The sequence below is a fragment of the Colobus angolensis genome, unplaced genomic scaffold, assembly GCF_000951035.1.
Source record: "Colobus angolensis palliatus isolate OR3802 unplaced genomic scaffold, Cang.pa_1.0 Scaffold69, whole genome shotgun sequence".
In the NCBI taxonomy this organism is placed as follows: Eukaryota; Metazoa; Chordata; class Mammalia; order Primates; family Cercopithecidae; genus Colobus; species Colobus angolensis.
Genome location: NW_012120598.1, coordinates 109990 through 117141, shown reverse-complemented (window position 1 = coordinate 117141; position 7152 = coordinate 109990). Strand labels below are relative to the sequence as shown.

The 7152-nt window shown below is 40.7% G+C and overlaps 1 pseudogene; it reads right to left on the bottom strand.

Moving 5' to 3' along the window:
- Positions 1–6370: 6370 nt before the first annotated feature.
- LOC105500845 lies at positions 6371–6951 on the bottom strand (annotated as a pseudogene).
- Between the last annotated feature and the right edge of the window lie 201 nt (positions 6952–7152).

Below are 7152 nucleotides of genomic sequence, written 5' to 3'. Positions count from 1 at the left end.
CATCAATTCACTGCATAAATTTGGACAAGTCACTCTGCCTCTCTGGATATCTTTTAAGACAATGAGTTTAGATGAGAAGCTCTCTAAGGTCCTTTCCAGCTGTCACATCCTATAATTTTCAGTCAGAATCTTAATAACATAGAATTAACATTACATGACATCTTGTCAAAACTGTCTGTTGAATGAAATCTTCACTTGCAATTTAAGACTATCTGATTTTTATTAAGATTACATATAAAATTTTAACAGGACAGACCAAAGACTGAAGTCAGTACATTATTAGTTCCCACAGATGCTAGTCAAGATCCACAACTGTAAAATTAGTAATCTTATAGTATTTAATCTTATAGTATTAATCTTATATTAATTCATCTTATAGTATTAATCTTATAGTATTTGAGAGCAACTCTTGAGAATAAATTAAAAGTATATTTCTGCAGTCAAGTGCACATTAGTCTACCACAAAAGAGGCTTTTGTTGAGGAAAATGAATAACTTCTCTTAAATATAACGTTCTATGAAATAAATCAAGTGCCATATAACTCTTCTCAGACACTGTAATGCACATAGAAAAAAATTTTAAGTTATAGAATACTTCAAAATTCTTATGTGGAATATAGAAATGGTATTTTGCCAGCTTTCTGTTTCTAATGAGAAATAGATATTTTATAATATGACAAAGTAAAGTATATGTGACATCATTTGTTCTCTGAGACTATCTCTAAATAATTTTGCTTCTTTGGCTAGTTCTTGGTCATTTACAATTCAGTTATACGACACATTAATTCAAATAGCCAAACAAAAAATAAAAGAAGTAAAGCATAAAAGTTGGAGGATTACACAGTGTCTATGCAGCTCTTAACAATAAGTAATTGGAGAAAAGAATGAACCATAGTGTTTTGAACATCTGAGTATTATAGTCCACATTTTCCGACCCTTGGTCCCATTGTATCTTGGATGTGAAAGCATTATAGTTTATTGTAGTAATTACACCCTTGTTTTTGCTTCTTTCCCCAGGTATAGTTGTTCTTGCCTTCCTCTGAGGTTATCTTTGAGTGAAGCTATCTTTCTGTTTTTGTGTGATCCAGAAATGTGAATTTGTTTTTGAGTTGTCTCACTTCTGTAGGCACTGGAGTTGTGACAGTGTGTCATTGAGACATTGAGATTGTGCTAAATCCATTGTGATGATGATCATCAGAGGATTGGTGACAACTAGCTTATCTAAAAAGAGTTCCACCGGCAAAAATGAATGCGTGTTTGATGTGTCATTGACATATCCTGGGGACTGTCACCTAGCTCAATTCCATTTATTTATTCAATATTTATTTATCTTTTATTGAGTACAGGCATACCACATTTTATTGTGCTTTTCTTTATTGCACTTTGCAGATACTGCATGTTTTACAAATTAAAGATTTATGGCAACACTGAGTTAAGCAAGGCTATTGGCATCATTTTTCCAATAGTGTGTGCTCACTTCATGTCTCTGTGCCACATTTTGGTAACTCTCGCAGTATTTCAGACTTTTTCATTATTATTTTGTCTGTTATGGTGATCTGTGATCAGTGATGTTTAATATTAGTCTTGTAATTGTTTTGGGGTGCCACAAACCACATCCATATAATGAAATGCGAAAAGTTCTTTTGTTCTCCCTTGCAAGGCATGCAGTGGGGTTGTGGCTTGCTTCTTTTGTGATCCCCTGCTCAAACCTCTGGGGAAACAGGCAGATGGACAGGCTGTGGGGCTCCAACCCTACAGCGGTGTCTAGGCGTGAATGTTTACAGCTGTAGCCCCCGTGGGCGTGTGTTACAGTGTTCTTTCAGTTTAGCTGTCTGTAGGCAGCTTGTGTTAGTCAGCTCAATTACACCGTCTGCCTTATCACAAAGACGGGGGCTTTCTGTATCCCAGAGTTTGTTGCCTTGGTATACCAGAAGAATCAGAGCACATGTGGGCTTGGAGAATGAGTTGAGTGCAAGTTTTATTGAATGGAAGTGGTTCTCAGCATATGGGGGAGCCAGAAGGGAGATGGAGTGGGAAGGTGGTTGTACCCTGGAATTGGGCCCGCTCAGTGGCCAGGCTCTCCTCTAACTGCCCCAGCCAAACTTCGCATTGTTCCACCAGTTCATGGTCTGCAGGTCTGCCAGAGTCTGTCAGTGTGCTCTTACACCAGTGCATTCCTCTTGATGTCCAGCCACTTGTGTCTTCTTCTGCTGGTGTGTTCCTCTTGATGTCCAGCTGCTTGTGTGCATGCCCACTAGGGTTTCGGGTTTTTTATAGGCACAGGATGGGGGGCGTGGCAGGCCAGGTGGTCTTGGGTAATGCAACATTTGGGCACAAAAATCAGAAATGTCTGTCCTCACCTAGGTCCGTGGGCACAGGCCTGGGGGGTGGAGCCATAGCCAGGCACCCACCTGTCTCTACCCAGCACTTCCCTGCCCGCCTCCCATACCAATAAGACAACAAACTTAATAAATCAAATGTCATGTGTGTTAGAACTGTTCCATCGAACGGCATGCCCCTGTCTCTCTCCCTCTCTTCAGGCTTCCCGGTTCCCCGAGACACAACAATATTGCAATTAGTCCAATCAAGAACCTAAAATGGTCTCTGTGTGTTCAAGTGAAAGGAAGAGTCACATGCCTCTTATTTTAAATCAAAGGCTAAAAATGATTAAAAGCTTAGTGAGGAAGACAATGCTGAAAGCTGAGACAGATTGAAAGCTAGGCCTCTTGCACCAAATAGCTAACTTGTGAATGCAAAGGAAAAGTCCTTAAAGGAAATTAAGAGTGCTAACCTATACTAATGAAAAGAATGATACTCTATGTGAACACACAAATTATAAGAAAGCAAAACAAACTCCTTGCTGATACGGAGAAAGTTTCAGCGGTCTGGATAGAAGATCAAACCAGCCACAACATTACCTTAAGCCAAAACCTAATCCAGGATGAGGCGCTAACTCTATTCAATTTAATGAATACTGAGAGAGGTAAGGAAGCTTTAGAAGAAAAGTCAGAAGCTAGCAGAGGCTGATTCATGAGGTTTAAGGAAGGAAACCATCTCTATAACATAAAAGTGCAAGGTAAATCAGTAAGTGCTGATGGAGAAACTGCTGCAAGTTATCCAGAAGATCTAGCCAAGATCATTGAAGAAGGTGGCTACACAAAACAGCAGATTTTCAATTTAGATGAAATAGCATTCTATTGGAAGATAACATCATCTAGGACTTTCATAGCTAGAGAGGAGAAGTCAATGCCTGGCTCCAAAGTTTCAAAGGACAGGCTGACTCTTTTTTAGGGGTTAATGCAGCTGGTGACAAGTGCAAGCCAATGCTCATTTACCGTTCTGAAAATCACAAGGCCCTTAAGTATTATGCTAAATCTAACCCACCTGTGCTCTGTAAATGGAACAACAAAGCCTGGATGACAGCACATCTGTTTACAACATGGTTTACTGAATATTTGAAGCCCATAGTTGAGACCTACTGCTAAGGGAAGATTTGTTTCAAAATATTACTGCTCATTGACTATGCACCTAGTCACCCAAGAGCTTTGATAGAAATGTACAAGAAGATTAATGTTGTTTTCATGCCTGCTAAGAGAACAGCTATTCTGCAGCCCACAGATCAAGAAATAATTTTGACTTTTAAGCCTTTGCAGTGGTCTGGAACCTGCAATATCTCTGAGGTGTGTCTGTATTAACTGCTGGCAAGATTCTGTTAGACAAGATTCTGTTTTGTTCATGGAGGGTACAATGAGGGTAAACAAACAAGTAAAAAATAGTAGTGAATAAAAATAATACTTTTAGTTAAATATTAAAAATTGGTACATATATATATATAATGCTAGTATTGTTTAGGAAATAATCAACTTTACTGACTATAGAGTTTATTTAAAAGGAGTAAGCCAGGCATGTGGCATGTGCTTGTAGTCTCAGCTACTCAGGAGGCTGAGGAGGGAGGATTGCTTGAGCCCAGGAGTTCTGGGTTGTAGTGTGCTCTGCTGATTGGATGTCCACAGTAAATCTGCATCAATATGATGACCTCCTGGGAGCAGGGGACCCCTACATTGCCTAAGGAGGGGTAAACTAGCCCAGACTGGAAATGGAGAAGGGAAAACTCACTGCTGATCCGTAGTAGGATCATGCCTGTGAATAGCCACTGCACTCCAGCCTGGACAACATAGTGAGACCCTGTCTCTAAAAAAAAAAAAAAAGCAACCAAACAAACAGGGTGAGAAAAGAGATATTTCTGTGAACTTTGAAGGGAGGAGAGATATATTCCTGTAATAGATCCTAGGCTGTATATGAGCTCAGTCCTACACCATGTGTTCATGGAAATGGGAGTGGGTAGCATTGATGGAGTGTACGTTGGTGAAGTGTAGGTAGGTAAAGGAGTGGTGAGAAAGGGGCTGGAGGGAAGCCAGAGATGGGCTGCAAATGGCCTTTATATATTTATAATATAAATTAAGGGGACTTCATTGGGAAGGAGGATTGTTGAAGATTTTAAATGAGTGTCTGATTTAAAAACATGTTAGCTACAAGTAACAGAAATTGTAATTCAAAATGGCTTAACCAATAAGAAATGTTATTGGCTTACATAAACCAGTGTCCAGAAGTGAGATGGTCCAGGCTCTGTTTTCCTGCATTTCTCTTGGTTCTGGCCTCTTTCATTTGATGATTTAATTTTCAGGTTAGGTCGGGCATGGTGGTTCACGCCTGTAATCTCAGCACTTTGGGAGGCTGAGGCAGGCAGATCACTTGAGGTCAGGAGTTCGTCAACAGCCTGGCCAACATGGCAAAACCCCATCTCCACAAAAAATACAAAAACTAGCCGGGCGTGGTGGCATGCACCTGTAATCCCAGCTATTCAGGAGGCTGAGGCAGGAGAGAATTGCTTGGACCCAGGAGGCAGAGGTTATAGTGAGCTGAGATTGTGCCACTGCACTCCAGCCTGGGCAACAGAGGGAGACCCTGTCTCAAGAAAAAAAAAAAAAAAAAAAAAATCAGGCCATATGCAAAATGGATGCAGCATTCCACATATAACAAAATCCGGAGGTAGAGAGAGTCCCTTTAAGAAACCCTAGAGAAACAATTTTACCAGAAGCATTGTTCCGCATGGCTCCTTGTTTCTCATTGGCTTACATCAGATCACATGCTCATTCCTGAACCAATCACTTTCAGTAGGTACTGGGGTGCTCTAGAGTAGCCAAATTCAATCCTAAAGACTAAGGCATAACCACATTCATTTGCAGGACTATATGTGGACGAGGAGGGAGACACAAATGAAATTCAATTTCCATAGAAAGAAAAGCGAGAAGGAAAACAGCTGTGAGAGCAGTGAACGATGAGCTACCCACATCCACTCAGATATTTGAAAATGTAGATGATTGTGTTCCACTTAATGTAAGAATATAATGGACTATCTGGTTTTACATCCAGATACAAGCCCAGGATATCAACAGGTAAAGTCTTACTTCTCAGTCCGTGTCACCTATGCTTGATACTGCCAGGTCTCAGACAGTTTTCAGGTGACTTCTACTATAACATCAGATGACATTATAGTGACCAAATAAAAGGAGGAGAGAATGAAGCACCAACATTTAAAAGAAAAAAAAAACTCTTAGATATTATATTCTTCTTCTTATACTGGAATGCATACATGTTTAATTTCATCCATACCTAAACTGTTTGTTTCATGACACTAGCTACTGAAGTCAGTTAAAATCCTGACCACAGAATTTTATTATGGCTTATATATGTCTAGGAAGGAAGATTACACAGGTAGGATTTTGGTAATTTTCTCATAAAAACAGCCAGGCTAGTACTTGCTAAAACAGCACTGCTGTCTCTAGATCTTTTCTTCCTAGACTAGACCCATTAGTAGTTTAACCGAAGTGAAGTGTCCTGATTAGGCTTAAATGGCCATGAATAGAAAAGCAGAGATAATCTCCTGTCCAATCTCTGAGTCTACTTATCAGAAATTCCCAGGAACTAGCTCTCTGTTGTTAGAAAACTCTCAGGAAACTTACTCCTTTCCTTCAAAGTGAATATTTTATTTTTAGACAAAAAGTGGGGATTTCAAATTCCCAATAGACATCTTATAAAGAAAACTAACAACAAGATTTGTGATCTGATACCAGATTGGGGTTTATTTGAAGAAAAAGAAATCAACTCTTGATCCATTTTTAACTAGAGAAGGAAGGGGAAAATACAAGAAAACAGAAGAAAAAGAGATGAATATTCTATGAGAAAAGTTATTTTAATATCAATAGGTTTTAAAAAAGTATCTCTTCTGGTTAGTAGAATATAGATTCTATCTAGATAATAGCTGAGATGGACTTTGAGAGAAATAATTGTAACATGGAGATCTGGAGCCCTTAGCAAGTTGATCGGTAGAAGCCAAATCCACAAGTTGGTCCCTGTAATAAGAAGACTGGAATGTCCTAGAGAGAACAGATGTTGGGTGGCAGAATCCAGATCCATAGCCCAGGGAAGAGAAGGCACAGCCTCCATAACGCGGGGATCGAAAGCCACTGGACCCACAGCCCACTGAGTAGCAGCTCCTCGATCCATAGCCCAGGGAGCGGCAGCTGCTGGATCCAAAGCCTAGCGATCCAGAGTAAGTCGACTGGCAGGGACCGCAGAGTAAGGAGATTCTGGGGCTGTAGCAGGAGGTCTGGCAGGGGCTGGACTCCACACAGGACATGTGGCAGCTAGGGGTGTCCCAGCAGGTCTCCTGAAAGCTCTTATAGAAAGAGGAACCCAGCTGACAGGTGCCGGGAGAGCAGAGGTCAGTGCTGTAGACCAGGTTGCTGTGGTATAAGGAGCCACAGGAGTAGCCTAGGTAGCGCAGGTAGCCCCCAGAGGAGCGGGAGGAGAAGTTTCCAGAGCAGTAGTTGTAGGATATGTTGACAGGAGATGTGAGTTCAGCTGAGTTGCACTGAGAAGATGCCCTCATGTCCCTGCCTGCGCCCAGTGATGTTTATACCCTCAAGCTGCCGGGCGTGATGCAGTATCTGGGACACCTCCCCCCATTCTTGTGAATGTGTTTTCATCAAATGACTAAGTAACCTAGGTTATAAATACAACTCAACACAATCATTTGTCATTAACAGCAGTGTATTAATTCCGGTTTATAGAAGCTTCTCTCTCTGTTTCT